Here is an 18,663-nt window from a genome sequence, read left to right as displayed (position 1 = left end):
ACACAAAACAAGAAGTGTCAAAGTGAAATGTCAGATACCGACTGTCAAACTTAGTACTTAAGGAAATAGGACATTTCATACTTAATAAACTAATAGTAAAATAAGCCCATCTAATTCTTTGTATAAATATTTCCTCGTATGTATTTGAGACAGTCATGCTGGGATAAAGTATTAAGTCAGGAGAGGCTAGCGCACAGAATTACTTATTTCTTGAAGACATGATTTTACATTTGTGGAGCTAAAGAGTATATAGAGACAGTGCTACTGTAACAAGTGCATTTATAGAAGCTCATAGGTAGCTGGGATCCTGTAGTGTGTTTTCAGTAAGGCAGATACCGTGAGGTGCACCTCGGTTTACCTGAAAAGGTTTTGCATGGCCAGCAAGTCAGACATAATGACACCCTTTCAAGACGACCATTATGAAACCCGGCTACAAACCAAACCAAACAAACATCATCATCATCATCACCAACAACAACCCATTACCCCAAGACAGAATCAAACATCTGTCCTGTCTACACGGAGCATGAGAACTCCCTCAATGCTATCAAAAAAGTTCTTTCCAACGTATTATTTTTAAACTCACATTTCCACTACCACCTTAGTTTTATTACTTTCACATAAAATTTGATTTCCAACAGGAGTTTTCTGAGCTGAAAGGAATAAGCCTTGAAGCTATTTGTCAAAAAAAAAAAAAAAAAAAAAACAAACAAAACAGTCAACACTAAAATGAGTATAAGACCTGGGCGTTTGTTCTAGTATTTGGGATTAAGTAACCGTGAGTTAATAGGCTTCACTTACTAGTCCTCAGCACATCGTCCCCAAGGTAGGGGGCTTGGTCACGGCGGCAGGTGACTTTGGGATGGCTCGAAGGATCCTCACCTGGTGTCCACGCCCTGGCGCAAACCCTGCTGTCAATCGTGACTGCGACTTGTTTCTAACACATTCAGCACGGCAAAGGCGAGGGGCTGTGGGGTTATGTGAGATTGCGGCTTTCACGTCACTAGAAAACCTTGTTGCTTTTGCACCTTCCACACTCACTGGTCCCTGGCCAAGAGCCTGCATGGAACTGACTCCTGCCAACACCCGGTGAGCTCCTCGGCACACCTGCCCCCAGTGGAGCCTTTATTTGAGACCCCAGTCCTGGCCCACACCTGCTGCAGCTGTGAAAACCTGGGTCCGGCTCAGCTGTGCCTCGAGTTCTGACCCCCAGAAACCCTAATAGAGCAAATGTGTGTTTTCTTAACCTGTGAGTTTATAGCCATTAGTCACCCAGCAAAAGATGACTGGTACAAGCATTTTGTATTTACAGACCATTCAAATGCTCACTTTTAATGATTCTTCATTTCTAAGGCAGAAAATCCAAAAACACAGGGTGTGGAGCTTCACGACTCGCCCTTGAGTCTTAACCTCCGCAGTTATCAGCTAGCCCGTCTCGGCTTGTTCCTTAACCTGACCTTTGTCCTAATTTCCTCACCTCTACGATGGTATAATATTTGTCTGAGAGCATCGCTGTGAAGGTAGGTGAGTTAATGCACATAAAATGCTTAGAGCCGTCCCTGGCACGGGAAAACATTAACACGAATGACCTGTGATAATGACTATGCATCAGTACGTGAGAAAGTCCATCCTGAGGATATTAAATGCAAATGCGCAAGAATTGGGCCCTGCGGGGGGAGGCTGTGGGGACAGGGCTTACACAGGTGCATCCGACGTCACACCTGCAAAGGGTGTCGCTTTGGGGGGACCCAGCATCTCCTGCCACCGTCACACCTGCAAAGGTTGTCGCTCTGGGGGGACCCAGCACCTCCCGGCACCAGATATCCACGCGCAGAGACAGCGTGGGGTGCCGGGCGGGAATGCCCAGCTCGAACGCTGCAGACCTGGTCCTCTGAGAGGGCCCAGAGTCAGAGCTCCGGGGTTTTGCCCGGTGAAGAAATATCTAAATGCCAGGCAGGATTACTGCCGTCATCATTCCCGAGGTCCTCCAAGGAGCCAGAATGTTGTTAGTGCTGTCGGTAGAGATTCCAGAGCAACAGTGTTCAAACATTTAACAAGTGCCTGTTCAATAAATGAGAGAATGAATGAAAATAGAAACCTCATACTTGTCTTTGGTTTTTAAAGCTCTTTCTGTCACTCTTGGAGGCTCAAGCACAGCAGAAGGATGCCTGCTCTCTGTGAAGAGCCCGGCTCACCACTCAGGCAAGAACAGGGTGACAACAGGTTTAATTCAGGCATTAGCTTAAACGCCTGTTCTCTCATTTTATACTCACGAGATCCTTCTGAGTAGACGGGCAGGTAAAATGACGGTAATGGGCTTGGAGAGGTTAACAACATAGCGAATATCGTATGTGGAGTAGTTAGTGACTCAAACCAAACACGCCTTTACAAAATTAACATGCACAAACACTTTTATTTTTTAAAAATGCATTTATTGCTCTTGAATATTCTGTAGGCAGCAGGGACTTTGAGCTGTGAAATACTTGCTAGAATCTACCTTTACTCCTGGCTGCATGACCCTAGGGAAATTGCACACAAGCCAGCATCCTACTTTCTCATCTATGAAGAGGGGGAAAAAAATACCTATTTTGTTAGGTTTTCATGAGATGAAAATGATATATTTCACAGCTTTGAAAATTATACACAATTTTACACATGCATATTTAAATATTTTTGAAAAACGTGAAAATGCCATAGCTATTAACAGAGTACAGTTTTGAAAGTGAGATATTACTGCAAATAAAAGGCCTCTGGCTTCCAGATTTCTCAGTGATTTGCCTGCATTGTCCTGTACTGATGTGCCCGTTTAGACCTCAGCTACAGAATCCAGGATGTGGGAGATTTAAGCGCTCACACGCCCTCCTCCTGCCTAAACATCCTCACTTCACACCTGCTTTTCCCATGTTCCAAAATTAATCATGTCATCAAGTCTGGTTAAATAATTTGTGGAATTTACTTGAATGTGACAATACACCATTGCACATTGTCAATCTGCATTTTTTGCTGGCATATTTTAATTGCTTCTTTTTTTCCTTTTGTCTCATATTTTATGTATCTACCACTTAAATCTTAAATTTTTAGATGAATATTTAAAAAGTTTTTCAAGAAACCATAAGGTAATCTGTCAGTTTCATGGCTCTTGTCTCGGAAAAAACCCTCCCAGAAGCTGCTACCTGAGGAAGGATAAACGGAAGGTGATTGTTGATACTTTGCATGTATTAAAAAATCTTTCTTTTATGTTATTAGTTCGATTTATTTATTAAACACTAAAAACCCACCTATCTCATGCCAGGTACTGTTCTAATTACAATATTAACTTCATAATTTGTCGCTAATTTACTGGTGCAAAATTCCAGCGTGAGCATAACTTGCCCTGGAGATTTTGGACACATTTCTACATTTTCTGTCTAGATTTCAGTATTATTAAGAAGTTGGATGCCTTTCTTATTTCAAATTCTTCACATGTGAACTTTGAGTGCTGGGTTATTTTTCTCTCTTTGCCAGCTTTACTCCTAGTGTTTGGATTTAGCAGTATTGTTCTTGGTATAAGTTGTTTTAAATGTATTTGTCTCAGTAAATTGAATCTGAAAATCCATATATTCCATCTTTTCAAGAATTTTTCTCTGATTTCATTACTGAATCCTTTTCCTTTCTTTAGTCTCTGTTTCTTCAGTTGTTATGGATTAGATTTTCCAGAATAATTAAATAGATCTTTTCAGTTTTTAAAAATAATTTTAATGTTGACTTTCCATGCCTTTAATGTTTAGTTCTACATTGGGAAGATGCACTCAGCTCTGCCTTCCAAATCTTCCATCATTTTTTTAAATTCCTGCTAATATATTTTCAACTTTCAAGAGCTTTTTTTTTTTCGAATCAGAGTCTCACTCTGTTGCCCGGGCTAGAGTGCCGTGGCATCAGCCTAGCTCACAGCAAACTCAGACTCCTGGGCTCAAGCAATCCTCCTGCCTCAGCCTCCCAAGTAGCTGGGACTACAGGCATGCGCCACCATGCCTGACTAATTTTTTCTATATATTTTTAGTTGTCCAGCTAATTTCTTTCTTTTTTTAGTAGAGATGGGGTCTCACTCTTGCTCAGGCTGGTCTCGAACTCCTGAACTCAAACGATCCACCTGCCTCAGCCTCCCAGAGTGCTGGGATGACAGGCGTGAGCCACTGCGCCTGGCCAAGAGCTTTTGTTTGTTCTCCAAGCCTTCTTCCTCATGGTGTTCTTGTTCTGAGAGTATTACAAAGTTTCAAAATGTTACTTTGCAGTCTCTGTTAATTCTCTTTATTCTGGCTTGTTATTTTGTTTCTTTATTTGGATTTTTGTCTTTCTGTTGGAAGTTTGCCTCTGAAGTCTGGTGATCCTTAACTACTCATCCATATTCATGAGAGACATAAAATTAGATACGACGTGCACATTCTGGTTAATAGTTGAGATGTGTGCATTCCCAATTGCAGAATTTTAAAAGTTTCTTTGGATGCTAGAAATTCACAATTTTAAGGATTAATCACATCACCTATTTTGTTGTCAATCAAGAACACAGTACACTTTATTGCCTTGGCTTTGGTAGAGTGAGCCGTGGCTGGGTAAGTGGTGAGGTATCTCTACACCCAACATCAGCACCCCTGGTTAAAAATCTAAATCAGTTAATTAGTGGTTCCTTTACTTATCCAGTATTAAATACTCATTTTTTTAATGAAACATTTTTGTTTTAAGGAATAAAACAAGAAGCATACTTCTGGGGGATGGGTTTTCCAGCCTAATCAGTTGGAAAGGGGAGCCCTGGCAAACACAGGAAGGTGTGCAGGGTACCTGTCCATGAATAGTTATTTCTCAGCAGGTGCTGAGTTTTAAGTATATGGCCAGGTGTTGTGCATTGCAGTTATTACACTATTTATTTTCCACAAAAGCCTTACACGGTACTGTAATTTTAGTGATGACAAAATAGGCTTGCTTGAGATCGGCAATTCATTCAGAAATGATACATCCAGTTAAAACGAAGAGCAGAGATTTGAACCCAGGTCTTTAAATTAATCTCTAAGCTCTTCTATCGCCCTACAAACCCAACATAATTATTTATGGTTCCAGATATACTCCATAGGCTTCCCACAGCCTCACGGTTAGCACGAAGAGCACAGTCATCTTCATCATTATTGTTTTATTTTAATTAACTATCAACAAATTCTGTAAATTAAAAGTCGTTTAATAAAAAAGAGAATGTCATACAACATATTGCTGATATAAAACATTTTCTTTTTATGAGACACTTTACCAGCCGTCCAATTTATCTATTCTATTCTTAGAGTTAATATTTACTTTCAATGTTTTTCTTACCTTACAATGTTAATTAATTTAGAGAATCATAATTAATTTAGCAAACAGTTACAGAAAAATGAATTCAGAAACTCTTAGATTCAGAAATATCAAACCAGTTGATTTTTTGGATTCTGTTTTAGTTTCCATTTTGGAAAAAAAACCTCCATCTTTACCAACAGTCTATGATCCCAATAAAGTCTTCTCCGTGGAAACACAGGGGCCATTTGTGTCGTCCCCCTTAGACGTCATGGGGCGGGGAGGAGCGAGCCCCCCAGAGCCTCGCTGAATTCCTGACTGTATCGCGTTCTCTGAGCATAATACCATGTTGATGTTTTACTGAGTTTGGGGTGACATCATTGTTTCAGTACATTTGGGGTGACATGTTACATAGCAATGGTAACTTGGGCACACGCCAGGAGCCTGGATCACGATGAGGTCAGACGTCTCTACGGCATCCCTGGAGACACAAGATCTAATCCCCTCACGACTCTGAAGGAAAACAGTCTTCAACAAGAATTCTACACCCAGCCAGACAACACCCTGTGTGAAGATAAAGACATTTTCTGATATTCTAAAAAAAAAAAAAAAAAAAAAAAAAGAACTTTCGTGTAGCATTCCTCGGGGTGTTTCACCCAACAAGGGAAAAAACAAATACAGAGGAAGGTAGGAGATGCGGGAGGCAGGAGACCGACACAGGAAGTCCAAGGATGTCTTTGCCACAGTTGGGGGGCGGTGCGTCCCAGAATGATGGCTTTGCAGCTGGCCTTGGGGGCAGCCAGGACGCTGGCTTTGGCAGGTTCTCCTGGGGGAGCACCTTCAAGAAAAGAAACAAAAATACGGCAAAGTGAGTTACACATTTCCTTATGGAATATTTTGGGGTCAGACTGTGATAGACACAGTATATAAAAAATTAAGCAGGAGACATACCATGCCCATATGCCCTCAAAAGCAATTTTTAACTCCAGGGAGACAAAGAACAAAGTGATTAAAAAGAAAATGCAACTATAATATCACATCTTATTTATCATGTTAATATTTAGAGTCATTTTCTTTTTTTTTCCAACATAGTATATCAGATATAGAGTCGTTTTAATAAAAACAATGACCAATGTAACAAACTGGGACATAACGCCAATCATTCTAAAAGCGAATGTTACCTTTAGTGTCTCAGCACCAGAGAGCTACGAATTTTGCTTTTTCAGTAGAGAAAGTAACAACTCCATATAATAAAGCTGAGAGACCACACTTACCTGACATGCCAGGAAAATTATTTTGCAAAATATGCTCAATTTAAACAGCCAATGAAAGAGCACTAACGCCAGTTGAACTCACTGTTCTGCACAATCTGTTAAATTCTGCCTATGTGGTTATGTGTGAATAGGAAAAAGCTGTTACTGCCAATATCCCTGTGAAAACATTCAAATACTGAATAACTTGTGCTCTTACATCTGAGGGATGAGTAATTTGGGAATAACATGTTGCTACAATTACTGCTCTCCAAAGACTAACAACCCTGCTTGCCACTGAATTTTCACCTTTTTTTTTTTTTTCCTGCTTAGTCATTTCTCTAAGCGACTTCTTCAGTGTCTATGTCTTTTTTATACTCATGTTAATAATAGCCCCGGTGTGTTAGGAAATCACACTGGATCTGTCTTCAGGCTGTGAGTCGGGAGCGGCTCACGGCTGCCTCTGGTGAGCGGTTTTACTCAAACCCACCTTCTCTCCCGTGCGTCTCTGCGGGTCTCCTTAGCTGGTCTTCCTACGCCCCCTGCTCTCGTTCCAGACACAGCAGAACGTTGTTCAATGTTTAAGTCACAATATGTGACTCCTCTGATCAAAAGGAATAAATACCATGTGTCCACAGGTTATAGAAATTGACTTCTCTTGCCTTAGTTCATTTTTAAAGACATTTTCTTAAGACTCTGCCTTGCTAGGCCGGGGACAGTGGCTCACGCCTGCAATCCCAGCACTCCGGGAGACCGAGGTGGGAGGATCGCTCGAGGTCATGAGTTCGAGACCAGCCTGAGTCAGAGTGAGACCCTATCTCTACAAAAAATAGAACAATTAGCCGGATGTGGTGGCTTGTGTCTATAGCCCCAGCTGCTCAGGAGGCTGAGACAGGAAGATCGCTTGAGCCCAGGAGTTGGAGGCTGTTGTGAGCTATGATGACACCACTGCACTCTAGCCAGGGTGACAGAGTGAGACCCTGTCTCATAAAATAAATAAATAAATAAATAAAAGACCCTGCCCTGCTAATTGAGGATGTATCGTGTTACGTTGTTGCTCTCAAGTGATTATAAGTGGCTTGTGGGTGCCATGCGTCCATTATACTGCTTTGGGATATTTGGGGCCCCATCGTGCAAAATGGCAATGATGTTGATAATATCAATGGCACTTGGAGCACTTATGCTCACTGGTTTGTCCCGCCTCTCCCCTGGCAGGATTGGCTACCGTTTCCCGCCTTTGGGGTGATTGACAGGTTGGGGTTACATAACAGATCACATGACAGGTTACATAGCAGGTTGGTTATATAACAGTTTCCCTTCCTGTCATGTGTCTTTTCTAGAATTTTCCATGAAGCTCCACCCATGATGCTAATTAGATGGTAATGAGCTCTAAGTTACTAGGAACTTTTTACCATGTATGTTCCCACTAGGGAACAGTTCCTAGCTGCAGTTTGGTTCCTAGCTGCAATTCGGTTCCCTGCTCTCCACCTTTAGCCGCCTCCTTGCCACCTGCTTACCCTCCGCCAGACCTAATACATCATTGAAATACACACATTCTTTCATTCCACTAAACATGGCAAAATGTTAGTGGTGCTCATTTTCATGAATTTGCTAATAAAGATATCACAGACCTGTACATTTGTTCTTTGGGTTTCATTTAGAAATACTGTTTAATTAGTCATTCATTTTTCAATTATTCACATGGGTATTGAGCACAGAAAATAATGATATATAAGTAGTGATAAAGTTAATCTTTGCTTTGAGATAAATTATCATTTAGTAGCGCTGTTCATTTTTAAAATTTTATTTTCTTCTATTTTCATGGAGGTCCTCTTTTTCTGACACAGAAAGGAATTTCCAGAAGTCAGTCATACAGATTATTCATTACCCAGACAAAGAGCCCAAATCAATACGCTTCAAGACAGAGCAAAGTGCCGACAGGCTTTCTTGGTATTTGTAGAGAACCGTACATGAAAGTAAGATTTTCTAGCTAGTGGCTGAATCAAAACTTCTTTTATTTCTAGATAGGCAGACAGATAGAGATATATATTGAATATTTAAAACTACCACTAGAAACTATTTTATGTTTATTTCATGGCCTTTCCGTCCAAACAAACTAAAGTTGTAAAGACCTGACCATTTCAATTATAAATAGATTCTGCTATTAAAAAAGTAAGTGTGATTTATCCACACACCCTTCCTATAAATTTCATTACCAGAAGTAGAATGTACATGGGAGGTAGAACGTACACGTCTTACTTTAGGAAGCTTAGGCAATTACATTGTAGCGAATTACACAGTGCTCACTAGTTTAATATAAAATGTAGCAGGAAAAAGATAGTATGTGTCAATCGTCTGAGGGCACTGCCGGGGTCGATGCTGAAGGTGAGTCTGAGGCTCAGGTGGGCGCGGAGGTTCATCCCAACAGGGAGAATGTGTCCCTGCAGTTTCCCTCCTCCTGGCCGGGATGTAGTTCCCAGATCCCGTGAGCTCCTGTCCCAGCATCTCTGCTAACCTGCACCAGGAGAGGCCTCCTTGTGACAAGTTTATTTCTAAGATGTGCTCGAGAAGACAGTCACCCTGGGGTCTACTCTTTCCTCGTACATTGGGAAACTCATTGTGTTGCTCAAAATTATAAAATTATCATTACTTTCCTTAAAATAAGACATTACATTTTAAAGCATTCCTATTATCTACCCCTGAGTTATTTTAGGTTGTCCTAAAGTGAGAATTCAAGAATATTCCGAAGGAAATTCTACAACAATAATCAATTCCTTTGATAAATGTACTCAGAGATGTCTCGTTTTAGAGAATCTCACTTTGGGTGGGATATAAAGTAGCACGTCGGGATTCTGATCTTATCGGGACACACTTTAAGCTTTCTCTTTCTCGCAGTAGCGTTTCTCCAGACGAAACTACTGTGAACAGACCAGGGCATGGAGGAGGTGTGAAGAAATCTGCTTTTCACCACAGCCTTGCATGTTTCAGGACTTCTGTAAGCTGAGTTTCCATAGTCAAAATACAGTAGAAAACTGAGGATCTAAATTTTCTGGGTAATGGTTTCCATTTTTCACTTTGCTTGTAGAGATCTAGAGTGGGTCGTACCGTGGCAGCCACTGTTCAGGCAGGGGAAGCAGTGAGGGGGAGAAATGCAGGGTTTGAGTGGGTGGATCATCAAAGGATGGTAGATGAACAGACAGTGGATAGATGGATGATAGATACATGATAGATAAAAAGATAGAGGTGGAGATTCACAGGACTGAGCAACACCTTGAGCCTAGCGGGTATATGACAAGGTAATTTGCAATAACAGGTCTTAGCTGACGTGACAGGTACTACAGGTACAAATATTCAAAACTGTTTTCTTATTAATGCTGTTCCCCAATATGCTTAGCTGTGACTGGTGAGTCTTTGATATGAAAGCACAATATTAATAACACGAAGAAACTCAGAGCACTCTTTGGTGGGCACCGGGTATTTCTCACCAGCTAATCTATGATAAATCGTTCTACGACATCTGATTCTCCCCAGAAGATCTGACGGAGACGTGATTATCACACTTCATCAAGAATCATTTCTTGGGGGGGAACAGTAGAATTTATAACTTGAAAAATGACTTGTCACTGTTGGAACATGATGAGCCACAGCTTTCTAAAAAGTGGAAAAACAGCTAAACTGTGGAGAAACAAAGAAACACATCATTATTCCATTTCAGAACTGCTTGTTTAGCATTCATTATCTCTAATGGTTCCCCGGAACAGCTGAACAAAGACCTAAAGGGGGGTATTTAAGATATCTTAAATGATCACTTCTTGGTCCGTCTGTTGCATAAGACGCCTGGCCTTCGAGTCCACACAGAGTGTTTGTCCTCATCACGCCCCGGGGTGCAGCCGGGAGGGGGTGATCACCGCTCTTGTCCCTGGCGCAGCAGAACGAAGCATTTCATCTGTCCCGAAATTCACAGGGAATATCGTAAGAGCTATCACAGATAAAGGAAAATGATATTCAGGCTTTAATTATTTTCAAGAAATTTACCTTCCTTTTTTTTTTTTTTTAAATTTTTAATGAATTCTATTGTTGGAGGGGCTGTTGGTTCTGGAGAACTGACCTCATGTCTTCAACCTCCCTGGCATTGCCTGAGGTGGGGGACAGACGGCTGGCATTTTGGTGTGAGGCCCCTTCATTTTGTGGGGCGTCTACACAGCACAGAGCGCTTGGATGAGGGTGATGGTCTCGCTGCTGGCCCGGGCGAGGTCTGGCCAGGACTCAGAAGCCAGCCCCTCTGGACTCAGTGATGATTCCTGGTTTGCTGCCCAGTGAGGGACATTCTGCCCTTTGGCCATGTGCCTCCTCTACAGTGCTGGGAAAGTGGCATTTTGTTCCTTGTGGTTACACTAGAGCTTCAACTCGGATCAGACCCTAAACGGCTTCCCTGAATGGGCAGACACATGGATTTTCTGGCATTCTCTCTGTAACATTACTAAGCTTCCTCTCTGGAAGCTGTCGATCGATACTTTACTCATTTACCATTCACAGCTTTTGTTAAATTTAGCAGTTAGCAACAGCCGGGACGCGGGTCAGTTGTTCCTGGGGACGCGGGTCAGTTGTTCCTGAGAGACAGGTGAGCTTTTGCTAACTGATCTAGTTAGACCGGAGTGGGGTGGGCGTAGGGGGGCAGTTTGTATTTATCAAGACCCCAAATGCTTTAACTTTCTGTGAGAAACCAGAGTCATCGTTTTCCTCCTCTGCCCTCATCCCCCCAACTAGATCCACTGCATATCAAAGAGCAGCTCTGTGCTAAACCGTGACCGTGACACATGATGTCAACTTTTTTAACGCTTTGTTTCCCTACTGCAGGACTTATCAGAGACTTTAGTGCACTAAAAATGAGCAAGAAGCAAATTTTACATGAAGAGTTCCCATGAGTGGGTTGACCAAGGATTGCTTTTCACAGAAGCTCTCAGCAACTTATGAATAGAAGCAAACAGACAAAAAATAGCAACAAAAGGGTAGTGCTAGTAAATATTTTATAACCAGTTTGTTACTATAATTACGAGCCCTAATGGGTTGTCTATATTTATGTAACTCTCTTAAAAATCGCAGAGTTTGTTCTTCACTGGTTAAGGACTTTGGCATCACAATTTTAAGATAAACATAAAGAATACAGAGTATCAGCGGAGATCTGTTCTCTCTAATTCTCACACTTACTTGTTCAAACACAAGACATTGATTACAGGTTTCTAATTAGGGCCGTGAAATGACTTCAGTAGGAATGGAGTTTTACAAAGAACTCTATCTTTAGGTACTAAAATGCTCCGCATAATGCAAATAAAAAGTCTTAACGATAGAACAAAATATTAACTTGATTTATATTTATTAAAAACATGCTAACATTTAGACTTTGGAATATTTTAATTTTTTTTTTCTCTTTTCAACCTGGGAAGGGGGAATATTGTGCCCAAAATATACATATTGTAAAAAAAAATGCAGGTGGGATGTATTATCCACTTAGGCATCAAATATACTAGAAGTGAGAGAATCAAGTGCAATTTTGAAGCTTAATTTTCAGTTTCAACTTCCTTTTATATCTCAGTTCACAGAATCATTCAATCATAAGCTCTAGATAACATATGGATAAAATAAAATACTTAACATTTTCAAGCTTTGGATGGGATGAGAGAAAAAACAAAATTAGAAGCAAATATGAGTATTTTTCCCCAAACTGTGATTATTTGTTGAAAGCACATGAGTTGCTAATTATAATAATATAAAACATTGACCTATTTGAGATATATATATATATATCTGTCTCTCAAGGGGTGAAGTTATGGGTCTATTTTTGTGATATTATATTTTCAGATCTAAACTTCGTAGACTGTTGTCAGGCTGTGTTTGCAAGACACTGAGAACTTTACTGTTTGTTGTTTCTGGAAGCGGAGCTGTGGTAATGCAGGATTCTCTACAAAAACAATCATTCAGTGACACCAGGTGAGGTGAATGAGGGGTCTCACTTCTGCTTTCATTCCATGCTGTCTTTAAAGAAGTATTTAAGACCACCATGTTTAAAAACAAGTCTTCAATCTCATTTAAAAATTATTGTAAAATCTTCTGCCAAAACAGCAAGTCATTTGGACGGATTCTTATTCATAGACAGTTTACGTATTAGCAGCAAAGCTCGTTTATGTAGTAGCCTCAAACAATGTCCACATATGCTATAATTGTGTTATCTTCTAGGATTGTTTTAGATATCCTAGGATATGACTAAAATTGATCTCATGAAAATAAATTTTTTGAAAATTTTATTTGAATTCAATGATTCCCCTACAAGCCCTCAAAAATGTCCGTTTTGTTAAAAGTTTGTATTGCTGTCCCTCCCATTTACAAGGCTCCGGGCAATAGAACAGATAAAAGTTTTCCCGGATTCTACCTAAATATTTAAATGTCATGAGCTGAGATAATAATTGTTGTATCAAATGTGTTCTCCTTCCTACGGGCAACTCGTAGATCAAATTGGCTCTAACTTAGTTCCTGGTCCTCCCTAAGTCCCGCAGCCCGACCCCACGCTGGGAGTAACCTGCAGACAGTTCACCCCAGATTGTCGTCGGTCTTTCGACTTCACTTCAAGTCAAAATATTTCCTCCATGGAAACGTTTGGGTTTTATATAGTTAGGTTTATCAATGTTCTTTCTTGCTTTCTGGTATTTTGTCAGTCTTAAAAGGTTCTTTTATATCTTCAGAATTTTTGTAAGCTCAGGTATCACTGCAGTGCCATTTTTATGGGTTTATATTACAGGAATCCTTTTTTCCGTCTGGAATTCATTTGATTCCAGGCATGAGGTATTTCTCCATGTGGCAGACAGAGTGGCCTGTGTGCACCACCCTCAATTCATTTTGCTTCCTGTCACTGGGCCAAACACCCCTCTCAACTGCACCTGAGTTACCCGGGGCCCTGGGATTGAGTCCTCCCCGGTGGCACGTGGACAATGATGTATCAGAACTTCGGCTGTGATGCCCACAGTTCCTACATGACCCCGTCTCCCAGCCAGCAAGCATGGTCCTAACCATCCACAGAAGTCTCTAAGGAACTAAGGTCTTTCACATACTCAAACTGGTTCCCTCCCCTTGGGTCAGGCTTCTCTCTCTCTTTGCATTCTGAAGAGTCCATTTGGGCATAGAGGTTCTTTTACTGCTATGCAATAAGCTCTAAATGTGGTATAGACAATACCAGACTCTGTAGGTCTCGGTTTCCCTTGTCGTTGGTGCACGGATGCTGGTCTGTAGGAAGCCCACCTGCTCTTGAACCTTCTTCCTGAGTATTGGTGCATACAGATAACATTTACCGATTTCACTTCCAGTAAAATTTATTTATATAACTCCTGATAAATCCCTTTCTGTTGAATCCTCAGCTATTAAATGCAACATTTTATAGTAGTTTGTGGGCTTTAAAGAACTCTGTGATTACTAGCTGCCGTTTTTCTTGCTGTTAGAAAAGCAGTTGGATGGGAAGTATCACCTTTCGTTATGATGCTTGGGGCTATTGAATTGGAGACGAGATAGTGAAAAACTAACTTGGAAATGGTTATATTTGGATAAAATTGCTTGTTTACCAGCCAGGCACACGGCGCTGTGCTCTGTGATGTTCCTCTTAGGTGGGCACACCTTTGTGCTTTTTCCCAACAGATGTTCATCGACACACAGAGAAACAAAGTCACGATGCCCACCTGAACCTCTCAGTACCACGTGTTCCTCTGCGTGTGAGCCGGTGAGCTCCCGACACCTTGGTGGTGATGTCCACCCTGTGGTGGATCTGCCCGGACAGAAAACAAAGACCCACCTGCATCCGTGGAAGGAGAAGTTCCATTTCTCCACTGTTATTACAACTCCCTTCCACTGTTAATTGATTCAAATCAGTCCCCAATAAGAAGTCATGGGAGATATCTTGTGAAACAGTCTGAATATTAAATAAACTCAAAAGCAGCAAAAGTGTCCCTCTTTTCAATGACGTCCTCATTTTTCTAACAGAAGTTTGTATTTCTTTTTTTTTCAGGCTTCTAATTGCAATGAGCTGGCTTTAATTAATAGAATAAATTTTAATGTGATTAATAAGTTGAATTCTTACTGAAACACTCAGGTGATTATGTACTTAGAGTTATAAAGATGCAATTTGCATGTTATTAAAATAATTAGAAGGACTTCAGCATTAGGAGGAAGGTAACATTTAATTTTAGCTCACTTAAATCGTTCAGTTGCCAAAGCAAAATGAGGCAGATAATCACATGATTTATTAAAAGGTTACGGCGTGTGCGACCTGCCACTCAGGATTTTTCACTTGGACTTCAGGGGAGAAGCAGTCAGACGTCCTGGGGTGTCTGTCTCCTCGGCTGCTTGCAAAGCTCGGAATAGATCTTTCTATCCGTGAACTCGTTCACCCCTTTTTCCAAATCGGGCTCCAGAGTTCTTTGCGTTTGTAAAATCGTGGTGTGGACACGTGTCAGTGGAGGCCACACACAGACTGCTGTGACAGCGCGTGACCCCGAGAGGGCACTTGCCCTGGGCAGGGCTGTGGGGACTTGCTTTTATTCAAGTCGGTCATTCTCACTCTCCTTTACCTGCCTGGGTTGTGTTCCTCACCAGCCCAGACTTAGAAAATCATCCGTTCTCTTTAAACCCTACCTCGATGTTCTCCAAACGTATTTCAGAACATACTGGTATGATCGAACTAAATGAAATAGAACCTGAAGTTGTCTTTTAAACATGCAAATTCCATTTGTAAGTTGCATTTTTGCCTGAATGTAATATTTACTGTTCCTAATTTTATGTAAACTATAATTTTTATAATGAAAAAATAAATACTAGCAGGCAAATATTTTTTCAAAATAGATAGGTAGTATTTCATTATTTTATTAATTTTGTGTATAATGTGATTTTTAAATTTTGCTATGATGTAACTTTTAAAATGGATTCGACTGTAAGATTCTTGAGACTTTAAATAGATGAAAATATTCCTTTGGTTTATTGTATATAAGTATCAAGCGAAGACAATCTCTTTTTTTCTGTCTGATTAAAGTAGTGGAGGTATATTCTTTAAGCTGTAAATGCTGCAAGGCTCTATGAACAATGAAGATGATTTTGCTGATTTATCTGTAGAAAGACACCTTTTTAAAACATATATATTGGGTATATTTTTAAAACGTAAGACAATTTTTAAAATTCAGTGCACAGCATGAAACAGTAGCTTGCAAGTATTTGGATATACAACATTTGTGTAACTGGGTTCTAGTCTCAGCTGGTCCTCAGCCACCAGCGCTGGTCACTCGGGGTTTATGTTTTAGGTGCTTTGCTCCAGCCTCCAGCTCTTTCTGCCAGCCGTCACGGAACGGTGAGAGGCAGAGATGAGACACCCGTTACACTAAGCTATTTAGAGAGTCTGGCAGACTAGTTTGTTGCCAAAGGAAATAGTACTAACCACAAAACAAAATCAGATTGTCTGTGGATCGTATAACCATTAGGATTCCCTGAGTAAAGTTGTTATTTTTTTTCTTTTTCTTTCAAAACATTAAGGGGGTACATATGATTTTGGTTACATGGGTCATTTTTCTAATGCTTGAATCACAGCTCTAGGTGTGCCCATCACCCAGATAATGTTCGCCGTAACTGTCAGGTGGGCTTTTGACCCTTCACTCCTTCCCCCACCCCCTGAATAAAACAACCTACCTGCAGCCAGCTGATCTTCGACAAAGCAGACAGAAACATACCCTGGGGGAAGAAGCCCTGTTCAATAAACAGTGCTGGGAAAATTGCATAGCTTCATGCCCAAGAATGAGACAGGACCCCTATCTCTCACCACTCACAAAAATTAATTCAAGCTGGATAAAAGACTTAAATGTAAGACATGAAACCATAAGAACTCTAGAGGAAAATGTAGGCAAAACTCTTCTAGATATCAGCCTAGGCAAAGAATTTATGAAGAAGACCCCAATGGCAATCACAGCAACAAAGAAAAATAAATAAATGGGTTTTGATTAAACTAAAAAGCTTCTGCACGGCTAGGAAAACAATCAACAGAAAAAATAGACAACCTACAGAATGGAAGAAAACATTCTCAAGCTATACATCCAATAAAGGAGTAATAACCAGATCTACAAAGAACTCAAGCAAATCATCAAGGAAAAGACAAACAACCCATTAAAAAGTGGGCAAAAGGCATGAACAGAAGATTTTCAAAAGAAGACGGACAAATGGCCAACAAACATAGGGAAAAAATGCTCAATGTCACTAATCATCAGGGAAGTGCAAATTAAAACCACAGTGAGATATCACCTTACCCTTGTTAGAATGATTTTTATTAAAAAGTCCCAAAACAATAGATGCTGGTGTGGATGCAGAGAGAAAGGAATGTTTACACACTGTCGGTGGGACTGCAAATTAGTACAACCTCTATGGAAAGCAGTATGGAGATTCCTCAAAGAACTAAAAGCAGACCTACCATTCAACCCAGCAATCCCACTACTGGGTGTCTATCCAAAGCAAAAGAAGTCATTTTGCCAAAAAGACCCCTGCACATGAATGTTTATTGCAGCACAATTCACAATTGCAAAGATGTGGAATCAACACAAGTGCCCATCGATTCATGACTGGATTAACAAAATGTGGTCTATGTATACCATGGAGTATTACTCAGCCGTAAGAAAGGGTGAATTAATGCCCTTTGCAACAATTTGGATGGAGCCTGAGACCATTCTCCTAAGTGAAGTATCTCAAGAATGGGGGGAAAAAAGATAAAGTTGTTCTTAATAAAAGGAGTCCTGTCTACTTGAAATAAAACTTTTCTTACAGATGGACTCACCCTACGTTAACTGTATAAGACCGTGCAGCCCACTCAGGAAAATCGCGGCTCAGCTCACCCTGGCTTCTCAGCATCATTCCGCAATGTGTTCACCCCATATACTCACACGTGACTGGTCCTTATTCTAAACCCATCGTTTTCTTTCTCTTTTTCACTGATGTTCAGGTGATGTTCTATTCACCCAGTGAGTGGACACTTTCTCTGCCCAACACCTGTCAGCTTTAAGGAAGAATTCAGGAAACCTCCTTCTGGGGGCCGGGGGTCAGTCGCTCTCGTTCAGAGCCCCGCTGGGTGCAGGCTCGACAGCCCGAGGGCTGCTGAGCTCCTTCATCCCACAGGACGGGCTGCAGACAGCTGGGACAGACGCATGTGACAGTGCTCACCCAGGCACACGGCGTGATGTGCCACACGGCTTGGCAAGGGTCTGTGGCTGTCTACACACGTGTCTCTCCACCCGCATACAGGGTCCTTGAGAAAAGACACATACTTCGTTCATCCTTCTGTCCTTGGCACCTGCCAGTGAGCCCGACACTCTCCTCAAAGGGTGAATGAATGAATGAAAATTGAATTCGGGCAACTTTGGTGGAAGTTTACTTGTGGAGTCAGCCCGTGCTCGTAGGTATCGAGGCTGATTGCACATTTGCTGTGAAGATAAAGTTAGATTAGCAGGAAAATAAAAATCCCAAAGGCTCACGTTCGGCTGTTAGGAATCGAGCTGTTTCCCACGCTAGCGTTTTGTGCGCGGCTGTGGGTTCCCCGCCGGCAGGTGCGAGCCCGTAACGTTCCGGGATACGGAGATCCCGGTGGCGGAACCCGGCTCAGTGGATCATGACAGCAGATGGTCCTTTCCAGGGTGGTTATTTACGGGATTTTACCCCAGGCAGGACCGGGAGGTCAGCAGTGACAGTCCTACAAAGAGAGTGCGCACAGTCGCTGGGGAGAAAGCCGCCACCGCGCGCCAGCACCCCGGTCACCCCGCGGCTCCCGTCTGCAAACCCGACCCTTGCTCCCGGCTGGTGAGCGTGGGAGGAGCTGCTCTCGCTCCTCCTGTGCCGCGAAAAGCTCTGTCTCCCGATGGAGACGGAGCTCGCTGAACACCACGCCGGGGAGAGATGCTGAGACCCGGGAGGAAATAGATCCTGAAATCCAACGCAAGAATTTCAGCAGGATTGGGTTGTTTCGCATTCAAATAATTTCCCCTCATTATGGTAAACTAAGCACGTTGGGCAGGAGAGGGATACGGTGGGTAAAAATGCGATTAAATAATCAATT

This window comes from Lemur catta, chromosome 18 (assembly GCF_020740605.2).
Source record: "Lemur catta isolate mLemCat1 chromosome 18, mLemCat1.pri, whole genome shotgun sequence".
Lineage (NCBI taxonomy): Eukaryota > Metazoa > Chordata > Mammalia > Primates > Lemuridae > Lemur > Lemur catta.
The sequence above is the reverse complement of the archived record's forward strand: the minus strand, read 5'-3'. Positions refer to the sequence as shown.